Genomic DNA, 20,209 nt, shown 5'->3' on the forward strand with positions numbered 1-20,209 from the left:
TTCTGAAACAAAAGTACTGGGGGGAAAAAAGGAAACCTATGAAAGGTATGTCTGCTCTTTTGTCAGATTATCTCAAGCAAATTGAACACCTGACCTAAGTAGTGATCTGAAGAACCTGTGCTCAGACCACCAGCCAAAACCAGGCTAAGCATGTGCCCTGTGACCTCCGCTCCACACAGCTCAGATTAGCCCGGGGCCACCAGGCAGATAGCCTTTCAGGAAAAGGCTCCCCTACTCTGGAGGACAATGGATGTGTTGTCTTTGACAGAAAGGACTATCTCTGTATTGGATTCAATTTCTTATAGAACAGAAGAATTCAAAAAATCTCACCACCGTTATGCAATTTCACGTCAGGCTGTTTGAGTCTTTACTATCCTGAAAGCCTAATGTTCTCCACCAACTATGTTCATCTGAATCCATATCTGCTCCTGACTCGTTAGTTCTCCACTGTTCCCCCCTTATTGGCTTAGTGGCTTAGTGGCTTTTTTTATAGGCAACACCAGTTATTGAATGTGAGCAAATGATGTGTTCAGATACTACTGTACTTCCTTTTCAGCCTTGTCTGCTTCTGTTACGTGACATGATTCTCAGCACATCTGTGTTTACAGCTGTTTATCGAGGGATCTATTCTCTCTAGTTAGTGTTTGTTTACAAAAGGTTCAGTGTGTGTGTGGTTGGTGGGAGGTTGTGTCGCTCTGTCAGGACTGACCGCCGACAGATGAGCTCTCCTTTACCACAGTTGTCATACGAATGTGCTGGTGGTTCAAACTCTCACACCAGGAGAGTATTTCACTTCCTTCTTCTTCACTAAAAGTGTAATGACCAATCTGTCTTACACTTATTTGTGTTGTAACTTCTAATTTCTTTGTTAAAGTCATGTTACCATCCCATAGTAATGCAGTTGTGAGCAGAGACTATTTTAGATACTACATGTTAATATTCAGGCTTTCTGAGTTTTCAGATTTGCTGTAAAACAGCAAACTTTCTAATGCAAGAAACAACCAAATTCATGTTATCCTTTCCACAGCATTCATATTTGGTACTTTTTTGTCTTTATTGTTTGATTTTCGTACTTTGTGAATGCAGTGCTTTTCAGCAGCCAGATCAAATCTTGGATGGGGCCAAATAGGGTTTTCAAAGTGGTCCATAGCCTGTTCAACAATAATGTCACTTATATGATAATGTAAATAAAGGCCAAAATGATGGATTTGTTATCTCAAGCAAGTTGGCATTCTAAAGATGCAAACAAATGGCTGGCCTGGAGAAAGTAAATCATTCTAAGAACTATGTTTGGAAAATGGTCAACAATCATGTAAAGTATCGTGCAATTTGTAGCTAATAGGCTAAAACAACAAATAACGCAATCATGGTCCTTTTAAAACTTCTGCTGAGCATACAGTGTGTGCATGCATCTATCCAAGATAGTCGTTGATGATGATTGTGATCTCAATGCCAGAGGATGTACGTCAGTCAAAGTGGCATTCTGCCACAATGAGGGTTTGTGATATAGTATGCCATTCTCTACAAGGCACTATATCTCTGGGGGTTGGCTCGCTTCCCACCGCTGATGCCCTACGGCATTGATTCAGTGCCACCGTTTTGTGCTGAAGGGTGATATACTGAATCAGTGGAAAACATAGTTTGGAGTCTGCTGTCACATACCCCAAGATTTTTCCATGAATTGTTTGCCTGTCATCCAGTTGGAATATTTCCCCAGATCAAACTTTACTTGTTGTAAATTGCCTCTATTATTCAGTGCCATTTCCTCATATGGATGCAGAAATCTTTGTTTGTAAAAACTCAACCACCCGTTCTATAGAGAGCAACCCCTGGTTTCCATTTCTACTGAGTTGTAAAATGTCTTTCCATGATACCTGAGAAAACAATATTTATGTAAACTAGTGTTTTTGATTTATGTATTCCATCTTGAATCTATACACTTTAGATTTACATTTATTCCTTTTCAATCTGCAATGCTAAAACCAGTGAATTTAAAAATCCAAACTACTTGCCCAGATTAGAAACGTGTTTCTGTTCTATTCATAAACTACACAATGGTTTATAAGCACTGACAAATCCTTTCAAGTGGTGAACATGTGCCAGAGAGGACCTCTGGAAGGATGTCTCATGTGGCTTACAAGGCTATAGCCTAATGAAAAACATGAGGAATACATCAATATAAGTTTTTAATCTTTTACAAACTCTCATTTCCTCTTCTACAAATGCCTTTTCTTGACATGGATGTCTCTGATCAGAGAAGAGGACTTGCATTGAGCTGAGCCCATCGCATTAACTGGTGAAAACTTCAGTCCGATAGTGAAAAGTGTGGAGAATAAAAATCAAAAGAGCACAATCGTGTGTCTAGGTCTCTTTTGTACCTATCCAGAACCCATCAATTCAAAGATTGGCCCTTGAAATCAAATATGGCTGAGGTGGGACACTTTGTCCAAGGGCTGGAGAGGTTTGACCCCTGGGGTGGGTTGTTGCCTATTATACCATTGCCCTAAGGCATTGAGTAGCCCCCACTACCACACACACACACACTCACACACGCATACACACCCAGAGGATCAGGTGACCCTTCAACCTTTGAAACTGTGTATGTGATCAAACCTTCCGCCTCTGCTAAGGACACATTGAGTGAAACACAGGCCTGTGTGTCTTTACAGGGATTTTTTTCTCTCCCGTCGTGTTGCGGTTACAGATACTTGGATGGGATGAATACAGTAAATACTGTAGAGGAAAAAAAGATTGTATTGTATTGAGTCAGTGGTAACACAAATGAAGCCAACTTGGAATGGATTTCTTAGAAACATGTTTACTCTTATACTGGTCCTGTCAATGTTTTCCTATCTGTTCTCCTCCCCGGCCTTTCTCTTGTTTGTTCACTGTTCTGACTTGGCTTTTGAGAGATTCTGTGTAGTTATCTTTCTCTATATCTCTCAGTTATAAGGACATGTCTCGGACTAGTTGAAAAAGGTTCTTGTCTGTTTGTGAACCATTTCTTGTGTAACAGATTGGCATACCTATTTGTTTACACAGTTCCTATTGCTCCGCCTCCTTCCTCAGACCGGAATCCGAGGAATTACATTTGTACCAGTTGAATCCGCACCTCATGACTTTAGTCCGATGCCAACATACAGTGCCAATGTAAGAAGCAGTGTGTCCTATATCTATATATCTATAACATGATCTTTCCCTAACCTTAACCATACTAGAGCTGCAACGATTACTCAATTAATTGATTATCTGATGGAAAGAAAATGAGTTACCAACTATGTTGATAATTTTTTTCAAGCAAATGTTTGCTCGGTCCAGCTTCCTAAATGTGAGGATTTGCTGATATTCTTTAGTCTTTGGGTTTTGGACTGGTGGTTGGACAAAAGGAACAATTTGAAGGCTTCAGTTTGGTCTCTGGGAAATTGTGACAAGCATTTTTCACAGTGATTTGACATTTTATTGACTGAAAGATTCATCGCTTAATCGTGACAATAATCTCCAGATTAATCGATAATGAAAATAAGCGTTAGTTGCAGCCCTATCCAACCTAACCGTAGTTGCCATGCACAGATATTGTAAAAAGTGAGTGATTGATATGTGGCAGCTTTTTTTTGGATATACTGGATTCTGGATAGGCCCATTTTTAATTGTGGTCCTCTTTGTTCTGGATTTCCGTTGACTCCTTAATCCTGCATTCGGATTTGTTATTTTCAGATGTTACTTTTCAGTCAGATTTCCTGTCCTCACAAATATTTCTGGACTCTGACGGGTCCAAACTTTGGAAAATACATTTAAAAAATCATACATTGTTTCTGTGAATTACCTATGGAATCACTGAAATGTGTGTTAATCCACATAAAACTCTCAACTAGTACAACTCCATCAAGAAATATGCCAAAGCACTTTCTGTGATGTAAAACCTTATTACAGTATTTTGAACCAGCACTAAAATGAATAACACTATTGCATTATATTTCACAGCTCTGTTCTGCTCAATATTTATAAGCAGGAAATGTCACCACCACTGACAGGTGAAAATAAGATGCAGTATCTACAATCTGAAGAAATTAAGCTGTTATAGATATTCATATTTATGCAGTATGAAAATGAAACTGGCTGTGACACCTTTGGTGATATTCTATTCTAGCCATTTTTTAGCAAAATAATAATACATTATTTTATATTTTTATGACTTAAACATTTATTACTTTATCCTAGGTGTTTTCTTGTCTAGGTAAAAGGCATTGAATCAGAACTCTTCATGTATAATAAAATGCAATTCCTCCATAATCACCCGGCCTGACCTGATCTCACACAACTAAACTTAATTAGGGCCACTTGTAGCATACAAACTAACACGCAAGATGGCTCCCAAATATTTGGCAATCTGGACGCCAGATGTGTCCAATCTATATCAACATAATTCCCAACAGGGCTGTGCTCAAACACAGTCTGAATTATAATATGTTCTCAAAAAGTCAATGTACTGTAGATGATTTATGGGTTATCGTTTACTGCAGTACCTTGCATGAAATTTATAGGGTCCCAGTGGTCATATGTATGTATGTTTTTCTACATTGTAATCTGCTAGAACATAAATAACATTCGAACAGGTGCTACCACTCACTGAATGTTGATTCATCATATTATATGACAACATGTTCACTATCCAGTTTGTGACCTTCAGGGATGATTTCACCTTCAGAGTAAACGCAGACCTTTGTGCACCACGCTTAACTGCACATTTGTGTCCTTGGCTTCTGAGGCCCCAGGCTCTGAGGTTGCAGTGAGCATGTGATTTTCAGTTTAAACATCCTTAATGCACACTTAGGTTGGTGGGTCAGTCGGCCACATGAGAGGGTTAAGGGAAAAAAAAGCATTACTAAGCTTTTGCTGTCATTTTCAATTAATCTGTCTGGTGTCTGTTTGAGTCCAGCTGTGCTGCTGCTGAATGTCCACAGAATTTAAACAAGACGGATAAAAACACCTCAGAGGCTGCCAGGAGTGTGAGCAGTATTGAATTAGCTAAGTCTATCTGCTGCCCTCCTGTGGAGTCATGGTGACACTGTTGATGTTATGGTAGATTAAAAAAAACAAAACAAAGTAGCTGTCATGATTATAGATTGATTGGTGTCACGTAAATATGGCTTATTGAATCCTCTCACAGATAAATCATGTATCCATCAGTCTTTAAGTTTTGTATGACTGACCCGACATCTTAATACATCAGTGATATATTTTTGTATTGTGGCTTAAACCTTTTTAAATGTTTACATGCTAGTGTTGATTAATCACAGTTGCCATTTTAAAGTAGTTTTCATAATTGATGTAAAATGTCAATAAAACATTTTGTAATTTAGATGCTCATAGCAATTCCATTACTTTTTTATTTTCTCGTGTGCTTCTCTCCTCTGTACCCTGCCAGCAGATGTATAGCACACGCATCCTGTTTTGATGCCTATATCCTCAGAGGAGTGGCGTAAGGCAGGTATGCCTGTCCAACTGCTCATTAGAAGAAAGAGCAAATGAATCCTCTCAGGGATTTTTTTCACTATGCAAGGCCAACAACAACAGATGCACAGACCGGCTGCTGGAAAACTCTAAACTATTGGTTAACCCTTGTGTGGTGTTAGTATTTTTGTTACTCAGCCAGTGTTCATGGGTCTGGTGGACCCGCTAGAGTTTTGGGTTTTCAAAACAACACAATCAAACAATTTTATGTTAAAATACTCAACAGATGTTTACTTCATCCCAATTACAAGTCATATGAACAGCAAACATGGTTAATATTTGCCCTTTACCTTTGTTAGACCACATTTATGAATTAATGTGCAACTCGTTTTTTTTAATAAAATGTAATAAAAAAAGAAAATCAGTTATAATCAAGTGGAGTGAGTGGAAAAAAACACATTTACAAATGAAGCAAGATGTTTCACAACTATTGATTTTTATTCATTTGAACTTCATTAGACATATAACTCATTCAGGTCAGTTTACATAACACAAGTTGAACACATACAGTAACAATATCAGTCTCAACACATCAGGGATTCTGTGGATTCCCCTTTGGACCTGAAAACTCCAGCAAGGATAAGAACCCCAAAGTAGGCATGTAAATCAGTTTGGTCCATCTCCTTCCACCTCTCTTCAAAAACACGCCTTCCTTCAAGATTAGTGCAATCCAGAATAATTTTCTGGATGGAATCTGGGATGAAAAGCTCAAATGAAGACTTGATGTCCTGCACACGAGTGACTGTCAGCCGTGTTGGCCCTGGTTGCATCCTTATCACATTAGCAGCTCTGCGGGGTGGCTCATTTCTTGGGCAAGAAGACCATTCAATTTCACCATTTTTTGACATCCATATTTCTTCACTTGCTATCTGGTGGGCTTGTTCTGGTCCTGGAGCTGGCTGCTGACGGGCTGGTCCCCGAGCTGGCTGCTGACGGGCTGGTCCCGGACCTGGCTGCTGATGGGCTGGTCCCGGAGCTGGCTGCTGACGGGCTACTCGTCTTCGTTTTGGTACTAATTGGTGCTCAACCTCATCCTCTTCTTCAAAGTCACTGTCAGACTCTGAATTTTCAGAAATGTGATCTTCACATTCTGAAACCTCTTCCTCGACATCATCATCAGAAGCTTCTCTCTCTTCCAAAATCAATTGCAAGGCCCTCTCAGCAGATAATCTTTTGGCCATCTTGATCAGTTGTGATAAGGAACCACACTGGCAAAGCCATATTTATAGTGTTACGCCCCTAATTTGCAGGTGGGATAGGGTATGAGAAAATAAAGTTTGGTTCCCGCAAGACAGAGGGTAAAATGTGCGGGAATGTAAGAGCAGACGGTGTTGGTAGTTGAATTTTCAATAATGTTGCAACTTTGTGTGGGAGCAGGAGGGGCAGAAAACACTATCAGTAGCCCCAGATAGAAGGAAGACAGAGTGAAGGTACACAGGACCTACACTTTCCACACTTTTATTAGCCCCGGGTCCAGTGGACCCAAACACCCTGTATGTAATATAAATGCGTAGGGTGGGTGTACAGTATGCGGTCATTGAAAATGTGTTTTGATTTATGTTCTTCACAGAAAATGAGCCAAAGCCAATGAATTTCAGGTTGAAAAAATAATTAATTGTTTCATTTTTCTTTTGATAAAAACTGAAAACGGGTCCCACAGACCCGAACACCATACAAGGGTTAATTAAGCTTTCTTTGCGAAGGAAGGTTTGCCCAGATCTTATCGTGAGGACCCACGGAAGTAGACAAAATGTCAGCAGCAGCAGCGGCAGCAGCATGACAGAATAAAGCCCCCAAGGCACAAGTGACTTCATCTTTATGACAGTCCAAGACTGGAATGCATTATGGTCTGACTGGATGTAGACATGGTATAGGATTGTATTAGATCACAGTGACTGATTGTTCAGGAATAGACAAAAGCTTTACGGATAACTACTTAAGAACGAATGCTTTATGCATGCTCATCCATAAGGTATTCCTGCATAACAATGACTGCTATATATAGACGGCAACATGCATTTCAAACATGCATTTCATGCTGCACAGAGCCTCAGAGGAGTGTAATGTTGTGTAGGATGTAGTATGTAGGATGCAGTGTTGTGAATGTAAACACTGCTGGATCACATAGTATTTTGTTGACATTCCATCAGTCAATATGGAGGGCTTTATAAAAAGATGCTTAAAGCTGCCGTAGGCAGTTTTATTTTGGCATAATTGGACAAAAAATACATAATAACCATTCAGTATATTGTAATTCAGGTGGTCTGAGAGGAAACTAGACTTCTGCACCTACTCATGGCTCTGTTTTCAGTCTTCAGAAAATCTAGCCCGTGACGGGAGATTTTGGCCAATCACAGGTCGTTCCAGAGAGAGGGCGTTCCTATTGGTTATTAACCCTACCTCTACGAATGTAGATGCGCGTGCACAGCTGTTCAGAAGGAGATGTCTGATACAATGGTGGAAAATACAGCATGGCTGTATTGGCATGGCAATTGAAGTTAACTTTATAGCTATGTAAAAAGCAACCGGTTGACCCGACGGGCTCCTGGGCTGGCTCGCTGCCGGTTGCCTGTAGTGTGACTGTGACATGTGAGGCAGCTGTTTGCATCCTATATAGTCAACATTGTTTTCTTTTAACCATGACCATAATTGTTCTGTCTTCAAAGCCGTTATTGTGCTTTAACCTAATTGAACATTAACCGTCTACAACATTGTTTTTAACAGTGTCACGGCACAGGTACCGCAGAAATCATTTGTTGTTGGATTTGGGGGAAATAATCCACACGGAGCCTTTTAGCTGAAGAAAGGAGGAAGGAAAGGAAGAAAGGATGCAGGACGAACCCCGGTCAGTCTGACTTTCCCGGACTTTCCCAGGTCCTGCAGTGTCGCCTCCCTCGAGCTGGGTGGGGGGACCATGCCTGGCATCCTTTGGTCCATCACCAAACCATCACTGATGGCTTACGGCTCAACGTTGGTTTGAGTTAATTTAGGTGAGCAAATAAGTGCAACAACACAAACTAAACCAACATTTTTGGGGGATTTGGGTTATCATTCATTGTCCATCATGGTCTCAACAAATAAGTTACTTGCTATTCTGCAATTCGCCAACTTTCTTGCGTATGTGTTTTCTTCCTCCTTTACTCTTTGGCGCTTCCTCTGACACGCTACTATTAGATAAGACCCATCTTGTTTATGTTCAGCAGGCAATCATGTGACCATGGCAAAAGTCACTGACAAACAACCATATCCTGCTGATCAGATCAGAAAACGCTAATATCTGTCTATTTGAAAGGCAGTGACAAATAACATAGCCGATTTTGTTGTTCAGTTTGGGGGACTTGTTGTAAACTGTGGTTGACTCAAACCAATAATGAACGGCTACTATGGCCGCACAATTATACAGGGATTTGGCACAAACCATCAGTCGGTTATTAATTCCGAAATGAATGACCAACCAGATGTCAGGATCTAGAAGGTCACTGTGGCACTTTACATTAACTACAAAGTGACACATGATAACTAGAGCCCTGTTCATACTGAATTTGTGAGGCTGATATTAATATTTCAGAGTTACAAAAGCAATATAGGAGCCAATAGACTACTGTATGCAGGTGACACTTTCTAAATTACATCCAACATACCTTGGATATATCCTTGTTACTGTACTTATCAGCAGCCATACAGTATATGCCAATACCACTATAAGCTGATAAGATAAAATCAGCTATTTATATCGTCCATCCAATATATCCGTCAGGCTCTGATAACACCATCCAATTAAGCCTCAATGCTCTGATTTACAATCTAAGCAGACTTGACTTTACTGTCTAAAATCAATAGAATGGTGAAATGAGCGTTTTGCTTTAGGAGGGTTTTTCATCTCAGAAAACTGCCTTTGATTGTTCTGGGAACCTTCAGAAGAAAAGAAACAAACATGTACTGATATGTTGGTTTGTCAATCTGCCGGCTGGATGAGGTTTAGGCAATAAACAACTGTGGCTGACCTGAGTTACCATGCATGCGATTAAATCATACAGTATATATGACGACAACATATGGTTATCCATCATTAGAAAACAACTCTGAAGTTGTTTGTTGTACTAAAATACAACTCTACATTTTTGCCCTTTTATTGGAGGCATTTTGATACCTCATTCCAGCATAGCTCTAATCCTCTGTGTCTGCGTTGTCATAGATCACCTGAAGCTAGGACCAGAGCAGTCTGGCCTCCTTGTCACAGGTCAGAATATTTATATCTATGTCCCATCTGTGCACAGATTGTTCTCCTTTTCATAAATCATTGAGCTAAGGCAATTGCACAGGCAGGAAGGAGTGAGACCTCCCCTTGGTGTGGCAGGAGCAGCCACTGAGTCCAATATCTCTTACTTTGTTTGTTTAGTGAGATGTGCTGAGAGAACAAATACGAGCGGTATCAAACTTGACACACATTTAAAGTCTGAGCGGATGTTTTTGAATAAATGTGTCACTTTCTGCCGTCTTCATTGTGTACATGAATTACTGTATCTGTGCGAGTGCTTTTCAAGCTCGGCTCGCTCCAGTAAATGAGCCCAGCACGCCTCATATTTTATCACATTTGCACAAATATGTTCGCTCAAGATAACAAACAGTGTGGAGGGCTTTGGAAAATTTTCTGTGTGTGTGTTCCTGGGTGTTTGGTTCGCTGCAGCCGTGGAAAAGTCTTGTAACTGGGTTTTGAATATTTTTATGTTTTTTTCAGAAGTAAACATCTGTGATGTTTGTAATGTCTACTGTCACAGGATCTTGGACTCATCAGCAGAAGTGTTGGCCTTGGAACATTATTTTGACATTATGTTAAATTTGAAATCTTGGGTTTGGATTCACTGAGTGTAAACATCATGCTTCAATGGAGCGCTAGATTAAGCAGATACAGAATTGACCAAAAGTCAAGGATCTTCATGTGCACAGTTACATACAGGTGATTACCATCAGCCACAGAAACATGGAGGTTTAATAGAGTCCCTGACGAGTGTAGCCATTCATCGTTATGTGATTTATTGCTTATCATCTGATGGTTATTATATCCTCTCATCCTTCACCTCTGTTGTCTTCTTCTGGTTGGACAATTATAAAACATGTGACTTGTGTGTGTTTTAGGAAGGGAACCTTTTCTTAGAGATGCACTGATCCGATACGCCGTATCAGTATCGGTGTCAATACTGAGCTCATTAAGCGGATAAAGTATTGGACATAATGTGACCAATCCATATTAAATACAACCCCTTTGTCAGTGTCAGTATGAAATTCATTGTTTCTGCTATTAGTTACATTCATTCAGTCACAGCGGGCCATCGACTCTTTTCCCACAGCAATCCCTCTCTGTAAATTACCTTAAATAATAATTATTTCCAAGGAGTTTCATGCAGTTAGTTACACAGATTTAAATTTGGGAAAAAAGATCAGTACTCTGTGTTGGCAGATACCTGAGTTTACTGGTATAGAGAGAGAAAAATTCAGATTGGTGTGTCACTACCTTTTCTGTGGCAGATTTTATTTGTAGAGCTTGTAGAGGACACAGAGTTCTTTCTTGAAATGAAACGTCCCATGAAGGACGTTATGTTCTTTGCTGACATGCTGTTTCACTGTATTTTTGGCAATAATTCTGATAGCTGATTAATCAATCATTAATCATCAAGTAATTTATCAAGCAAAAATTTCCAGCTCATCAGAGGTGAGGATTTGCTGCTTTTCTCTTATTTATATAATAATATAATTGTAAATTGTAATTATCCTTGGGTTTTGGACTGTTGGTCAGACAAAACAAGCAGTTTGATGATGTTAAAGTGGGCTCTGGGATATTGTGGTGGGCATTTATCTCTATTTTTTTGTCAATTTATAAACAACATTATGAACTGATTAACTGAAAAAATATATATAAAGAGATTATTCAATAATGCAAATGATCAGTAGTTGCATCTTTACAATAAAGGCCACTCCTACCAAAAATATGATTCTATAGGATTCCTAGGATTTTTTAAGTAATGTAATCATCAGTAATGTAATGTATCAACATTATGATCTAATGTTTTCCATAAACTATGAACCTTAAGGCTATGCAGTACACTTTCCAAAACCACAAACAGGCCAATTGCAAACCATTTCTCTAAATGGTTGTTACACTAATTGGCCTCATTTCTATGACATTTGATTGCTGTTGCCAGAATCGGTACAAGCACCAAACCTCTTAATAGAGCCAATAAACAAAGACTTCCACAGGATTTATGGGTACACTTTGGCACTGCATGGCCTGTCGGCAGCAAACTGCCAGCGGTGGAATTGATTACACCGGTCAGTGATAGTATATACATGCACAACACCACTCTGCTTGTCACAGGCTCTGGATGTACTACACATTTAAAGCCAAAAACAATACATTTAGCTAATGTGTTCATAATTATAGGACCCCCAGTGGGAGGAAAAACTGAGCCTTTAGAGAGATCCATCTGTGATTTTGCACCGAGGATTGCTGATGTCTCTTCAAAGGCGTAGTATGTCTAATGAGGGCTCGCGCTTTGAAGTCTGTCCTCATGAAGCTCTCTGCTTTGTTTGCTTTCGTTTGGAGTTTTAGAAAAGATGAATTGCTCGGCTATTAACATTAAAAAGAAATGAAGGGAAACCTTTCTTCATTGTTGGATGATTGGATTTGATTGTTATGGTGTGGTAATTGTAATAACCCTTTTTAATATTAGATTGTATGGTTAATGGAGCCCCCTACACACTGCCAGCCCAATGTACTCGTTATGCAACACAATAAGATAAAGCAACTTAAAGCAGATACGTGACGTGTCCTCTGTTTTGTACTTCTTCTGGGAAATGCCAGAGGAAAAATCTGTTAAATCTTGCACCATTATATAATGGTTATTAAGCAAAAATGAATACTCATTATTATTCTGATTTTGAATTTGCACTACAACACTTTCTCCTCTATTATACATTGTGTCTGTGAGCTAACACAGGATGCGTTTTTCACTGGGTCTTTTCCCACAGCTGTGCCCAGGCTCTCTCATCATCTCCACTGACCTGGATCATTACCTCAGTCGGGCCCTCACAGCTCTATCGGTAAATATTTCAATGCAAACTGACGCAGGGGAGGGTAAGTGTTCCTGTAACACAGAGTCATGTAGGGATGCTGTCGCCATCACCGCCGACATGTGGTCGTGGTTTCATATCTGTTCACCCTTGTGGAGGTGCTGCAAATGGGCGGCAGTAATGGCCTTTTGGAAGTAAGATGAAAAATCATTGGACATGAGTGTAGTGGATTGTAACAGTGACAAAAATGTCAAGGTTCTGCTTGTACAGAATGTAATTGATATGGTCATAAAATGTATTCCCTGGGAAACTGAGCTTCCATTCAGAGTTGATATCTGATTCTTATTTTTTCTGTTGCATCAGTTCAAAATAAATCTAGCTTTGCACCTCAGAACTGTTCAATCTGCAGTAATGATTTAATATTTTCCTACAGGGTATTGCATTGCGCATAGAGGTGGGCTGTATGAATAAAATATATTATTACAGTATATGTGATTTTCCGTATGTTATGACAGGGATCTAAATCATGACTTAATTGACAAGTGATGTCATCAGGGTTATCTCAGTTTGAGATTGGAGATGACACATTTATTAACAGAAAATCTGTTATTAGGTTGTGACTACAAAATGTAGATTGTAAAACAAAAGTGAAGAGGATGTATCCAGGAGGACAATTAAGCAGCTTCAGGTGTCGCCCACTAAGTAGGATCTGAGCCACACCACCTCCTCTCCAACATAGAGACCTGGAAAGACGACGGGCCACACAAACACAGAAGAGGACATATCATTCGCACAGAGAAGAGAAACACACAGAGGGAGGGAGAGCCATGATAACATGCAAACTAGGGAGAGAGGGAGAGAAGGGGGGAGACTGAATCTCCCGAGGGTTGAAGATCCAGATCAACGACTGGATGAGGCACCGACAGCAGAGAGAGAGAGAGAGAGAGAGAGAGAGAGAGAGAGAGAGAGAGAGAGAGAGAGAGAGAGAGAGAGAGAGAGAGAGAGAGAGAGAGAGAGAGAGAGAGAGAGAGAGAGAGAGAGAGAGAGAGAGAGAGAGAGAGAGAGAGAGACAGAGAGAGAGAGAGAGAGAGAGGTGTCCCAGGACGGCCGATGGTCCAGCACAGAGTGCAAAATCTGTCTCATGCTACTCTGTACATATTGTCATATTACCAGAGTCCTGCTCCGATGTAAGACCCTGTGAGTTAAAGATTAATTCTGGTCTGTTACAACTTAGATCCTTTTCATATCGCTGCTTTGGCCATTATTTCTATCAGTTATGATAACATTGTACATTGATTAGGGAACACAAAGACATCGCAACAATGCAGTCTGACGGGACAAGAAACACTAGCAGTCAGAGACCACGCAGGTTGTAAACAAGCCAACAGTTTAGCCATATTACCTAGACCAGTGGTTCCCAACCTGGGGGTCCCGACCCCCATCAGGGATCGCCGAAGCTCCACGCAGGGTCGTGAATCACTCTTGAATTTGAGGGTGTAATTTTTCATAAAAAAATACATGCATTCAATCAATTTCTGTGAAGAAACTACTAAATTTAAGGGTTATTTGAAAAGTTTATATCTTTATTTATTTATTTATTTATTATAACGCCAGGCTGCTTGGACTATTAAAAGTTATGTATGATAGTGAAATTGTGAAAGAAAATCAAAATACGGACATAGAATTGTGTTCTTAAAAATATAAGGAAAAATTGTCTGTATTTACAGGAAGTAATCTATTCAGAATTTTATACAAACTTCCTGCAGGTATTAAGTTCACTATTTAGGTTAATAGTTCTGTGCTGTTATTGTTCATGCAATGAATATAATGAAATATACATAAAGAGATTTCAAAAGAAGCAGATACCTTTTCCCCTTTTTATGTGGGTGGGGGGCAGTGGGGGTCATCAGTAGATATACAGTGGTAAAATAGGGGTCCCCTAAGAAAAAGGTTGGGAACCACTGATCTAAACCGCTATATTTGGAGGTGAAACTGAAAGGGAACGCTCCTGAAATGTCAGCACATTGAAGTTGAGCCAGAACTACAAGAAAATAATAACCCACTTTCTGATAAATCAGAATGATCCTTTAAGAGATGTATTTTTGCCTCAGAGAGCGCTGATCTATACAACCTTCCTACAATCTACAGCAGGTGTCAGGGTGGAATAATTGGAGTATTAATGATGCTCCTGTCATTGCGCTGAAGCTGAGACGGTGAATCACAAGTGGCAGGAACATTATAAGAATATACTCTACCTGCGGCTGCAGAAGAGCATTTGATTAGAAAACAACATCTCTAACAGACAGACACATCATTAACTGTGTTTGTGTGGTTGTTATTTGTGTGCATCGTTGGCATGGTGTCTGTTCTGCTTGTGTGTGTGTGTGTGTGTGTGTGTGTGTCCATGCATGAAAGTATGTGGGTTAACTCTATTTGCATTTGTGCACGTGAACATAAATGCGTGCCGTATATTTTCACTATAAATGCACACTGTTTAGATTTTCTTTCCTTTGGCAGGAAATGAAAGCCAAATAAGTAGGATATCTCTAATCCTGATTTGCATATCTTCCTACTTGTGTGTGTATAAAAGCATGTTAGTGTTTGTGTGTATGTATAACTGTGGAGTGTCCAGCTGCTTGGAGGGCAGTGTGTAGTGGGCAGCAAACTGTGAAATTTAATCTCAGTGTTAATTTCACAGGCTGGAATATGGGGAGGAAAATTCCCGTTGCATCATTGAGGCACTGGGATCCCCCCTTTTACTCTGGCTACCATGGTTACCACAAGCATGCCAAAACACCATTAAAGCGATGCCACCATCTGCCTGCACGCTGATATTAGTTTTATTTGGCCTTATACAGTATACAGTATTGTTAGGCAACTGGACCTACAGGTCTGGTAACCTATTGCTTTTGCTGGTATTTCTTTTTTTTTCTCCTTCTTCTACACCTTCCTCCTCCTCCTCCTCTTCCTTTTCCTCCTGACTATCCATCAGTGAAGACAAAGACAAAACAGCACTCTGATTAAAAATGTCCAGCATATTGAAGTATGAGACTAGCTCTCCTCAAGGTCAAGCCATCTATATGTCTTTCGTTTTTACATATAAAATTTGATGAATATGTTCTCTAGTTCACTGGATTAGCCAAAAACAGACGTTCCCATCTGGTTATTTTTCCATAAACGTGTAGAGGTTATCAATTTTTTTTACATTTTAAAACAAAATACTGTAATTAAAGTAAGTGCTTGTACGTAACATACAATAATATTGCATTGTAAATGCTTCTGTTTTTACCTAACATTAAAAATTTATTTTGATCTTGAAAGTCTGACTTTTATTAAATATTTTTAATCTTTTTGCACATCCCTCATAGACACATTGTGTGTTCTTCTCATGAATTTTCCTGGAAAGGTCAGCGTGCCTCCAGGGACTTACTCTAGAATACATCGTTCTGGCAGTGTTTGCCAGCAAAATAAGTGTACTACCATCAACATTCATTTACTGACGATGTCAGGGCTGAAACTAACATACTGGTCAGACTCTTTACATTTCAGTTATCGTGTAACACTCTCTTCTTCTAAATGACTGAATCATATTCTCATACTGTGTTTGGAGACTCCTGCATCTCCAGGCTCTCAGTGAATCAGTGACAACATCAAATTGTCAGATGAACAAGAGGAGTGAATCAGCAGCCGAGAAGACCGAAATTAAATAAGCATATGCCTGGTGTTGTTTATTGTGATGACCATTTTAATTGAGTTCTTGCTCCTCTCCATCCTGGTGATTCCTGCTGCAGCCTGCTACATTCCCAAATGAGCCGTTCTGCCATCTCTCACTGTGATTTGGCAGCGAGCACTCGCAGCACCAGTCAGGAGTTACATTAGTCGGCCCATCTGCTCCTTACAAACTGTGGTTCGCACTTCAAAGATGTCTCTCGCGCCGGCTACTGCAGAGAGGTGCGAGCCCGATAATTTGCAGAAAAAATACAGCAGGGTGCTGTTTCTGAGACATGTTTGAGAAAAGAGTTGAAGTAATCACATTTGTTTTACTTTTTCCTCTCCAGCTACATTGATGCTGTTAAGTCTTGTTGTAGTCTTGTATCAGTTGTGGAGCTGCAATCATTAGTCATTTAAATTGATTAGGCAATTGACTTAATTTTGCAACTATTGTAATTGTTGATTCATTATTTAAGATCTGCTTTTACTTGTTTTACAATATGATAAATTGAATCTGTTTGGGTTTTCGGTATGTTGGGTGCCTTTCACTGGTTTATGGGCCAAAAATGAATTAACTGCAAACTGCATTAATCGAATTCCTGAATATTTTTTCATATACATGGTGATTAAAACTCAGTGTTATTCAGGGTTTGACTCTCATTCTGATTCTATTTCGGATTAAAAAAAAAATCAACAATTAAACACAAGACGTGTACAGAAGTGAATCCCAGAGGGCCTACAATCCTCTCTTGGTTTCTTCAGCCTTATCTTTTCCTTCCCATCAACCTTTTGACAAAATATATGGCCGAGCTCGGCCCGCAATCAATTGAAGAGACTTTATTAGCATCCAAGCCCATGCCTGTGGTCTCTCTGCTACTGAAAACTAACTCCACTCAGGTCAGACGTAAAGCAATGGTCCAATGCTCAGGAGGGTCTTTCTGTTTGGCCCCACCAATCTATTACTGTGACAGCATGTCATGCAGGGGCCAGGGAGCGCGTTCTCCCCAGGGATCTCTAATCCAGGAGGCTGGATCTTTTCCCCAACATATGCCCTCCTCCTTGCCAACGACCTTCACATTTCACTGCAGGGATGCGGTTTGGAATAGCAACGACACATGTACCGCGTCACATGCTGTAATTCTTGATACTTGGATCACATCCTGTCACATCCCTGAGGATAGCGCGGCTCTTGCTCGCGACTGTACCCCAAATGTCAATTTGAACCCGCCTTGAGCTGAAAGGATCCTGATAAAAATTCATTTTTGATGCTGCCTGTGTTGTTAAAGGTCAGATGATGCTAATCAGAAGTATTTATTATTCAGTTATGGGATTTATGTTTCCACATTTGCAAGAAATTGTTTGTCTTGGAAAGTCTGTGTTGTCTTGCCTCTGCCTCTGCCCGTGTGTGTGTGTGTGTGTGCATGCAAACACAATTATGCACTATATATAAGTATGCATGGTAAGTGGTCTGTGCTGTCTGCGTTTTGTGTGTTTGTTTTTGAAGTGCAACCTTAACATGAAAGCTCAGAAGTCGATGAGATTCTGAGATTAATTCCCTCGTCGTCCTCCATGTGTGTCACGCTTGTTTTATGCATCGCTGTGGCAGCAGCTGCTCGCACTTTCTTGGTGGTGAGACGAACTTACTGAAGCATGCAGCATGTTAAATCCAAAATCTTAGTATAAACAGAACAAATATTGACCCATACATATAAAACCACTATTGTATCCCCTTTTACAACCCTGTCTGATAGAAAATAAGTTTGTATACTACTGAACAGCAAATACAATCTGGCTGAAACATCATGCCACTTGAACTATGTTTATACTCAAATAAAACCTTTTTAATTAACTTAACGTTAAATTAACGTTTAATGAAGTATTTCAGTTTTTTCCCTACACTACCAACTAAAGCACGGTTTACGTTAACGTTTCTCTTAGTCACACATGGTTCTAAGGATGGCAACGCCAGACTGTCAGTCTGTCCACCACTTTGGTCCAGACTAAAATATCCCAACAACTATTTGGTGGATTGCTGTGACATTTGCTACAGAAATTCATAGTCCTTACAGGTGATCCTTTGACTTTTCCTTCAGTGCCACCATGACGTTGACATTTTGGTTTTGAGTAAGTATCTTCACAACTATTGGATGGATTGCTGTAAAAAAAAAAAAAGCCTGATATACTGATATTCAAGGTCCCTAGAGGATAAATTCGAACAGCTTTGGTGATTCCTTGATTTTTCATCTAGTGCCATCATCAGGTCAAGATTTCTATTTGTCCAATACTTTGGTTTACAACTTAATACCTGCAAAACTAATGACATTCAGTCAGCCTCTACTGCAACGGATGGCATGCTAACAGACAAAACAAAGATGTTGAACGTGGTAAATATTACCTGCTAAACATCAGCTATTAGCATTGTTAGTGTTACATGCTATCATGCGGATGTTAGCATTTAGCTCATAGCTAACCACACAGGACAAACTTCAGTCTTTGATACAAAAGTCCTGCGTTTGTACGTTCACCAACCAACCCGACTTCCTCCCTATACAACTTGTGTTCAGTACAAAGATGTAGCACTTCTAAACTGACAAAATAAACATTGCCAGTGCGTAAATAACACATATGTAATTTGGCAAAACAAATTAGTAGTATATAAACGTAATTTCTAGGAGAGAGATGCCTTTTTAATCCAGTGGATTGATTAGTCCATTAATTTCTTTGAGTTGATTGGATTGTCAAGCAGGTTTCAGTATTTTACAAGCTATTGACTGAAAGAGAAATCAACAGTTACAGTTGCTCATTCAGCCCCTCGCCTGGCTGCTTCAAATCGTGGCAAGAAAAGTGTTGTTACATTATTTATGACCTTGGCCTTCACCTTGACTCATGATAGCTGTGGCAGCAGACAATGTGAATGTGTAATGATTCTGCGCTGGCAGGGATGGCAGCCAATGCATGACTGATCGATAGACGCTGGTCTCTCTCTCTCTCTCTCTCTCTCTCTCTCTCTCGCTCGCTCTCTCTCTCTCTGCCTTTATTGATCAGCCCCTGTGTGTGCCTGCGAGCCAGACTGAACGGACGGGAAAAAAAAGCCTTGCGCCTCACTACTCAGAGAGCAGCCCAAGCATTGTCACTTTTGATGGAAACCAGCCCTCTTTTCCCTGACACAATGTTAAAGAATGAAAAATGCAGTTAAGATCTTTTGGAGGGGATTATTATATCAAATGCCCTCATCTCCTTCCAGACCAGACGCACAATGTCATTTGTAACGTCACTTAAAATTACAGCTTCTGCCAGAGTTAATAAGTCATTTTTAACTTCCCAGACTGATAAAAAAAAAGTCTATCTTTAGCTGCCTTCAGCTCCAGAGGTTTGGATACATAATAGGCCCTTATCCTCAGCAGGCAGCCAACAGAATGGGCTTGAAAATTATGAAGAAAATGGACAGACTGGCCTTGTGGAATAAAAACTCTATTAAGCATTCATGAATGCACGTGAGATTGGGCATAGGCATGTGTTCAACAAGGTCAGTGTCAAGGGAAAATTGTTGGCTTGTGTTTACAAAGGCAATAAATCACCTGTAGTGTAGTTCACAAAATAGACGTAATATAAAGTCTGACACCTTGGCTCTCACATTGATGGTATCTGCATGGGAATCACATTATAACTGGGGCGCTGTGGGGATTTCTCTCTCTCCCTTAAACCCATAGAGGCGCATATGCATTCAGTCTCATAACAATGTAATCAGGAAAGCACTTTCACTGCATGCACTGAAGAAAACTCTGTCTGCTGCTCTAGTCATCATTGTTTATCATCCCTGACCCTCGAATCAGTCAATGGTTCATCTATGCTCCAGAGCAAAAACTCAAAACTCTGAATCTGGAATCAGACCCTGAGCTGATACACTCACTCTTACATG

This window comes from Enoplosus armatus, chromosome 3, assembly GCF_043641665.1.
Source record: "Enoplosus armatus isolate fEnoArm2 chromosome 3, fEnoArm2.hap1, whole genome shotgun sequence".
NCBI classification, from domain to species: Eukaryota; Metazoa; Chordata; class Actinopteri; order Centrarchiformes; family Enoplosidae; genus Enoplosus; species Enoplosus armatus.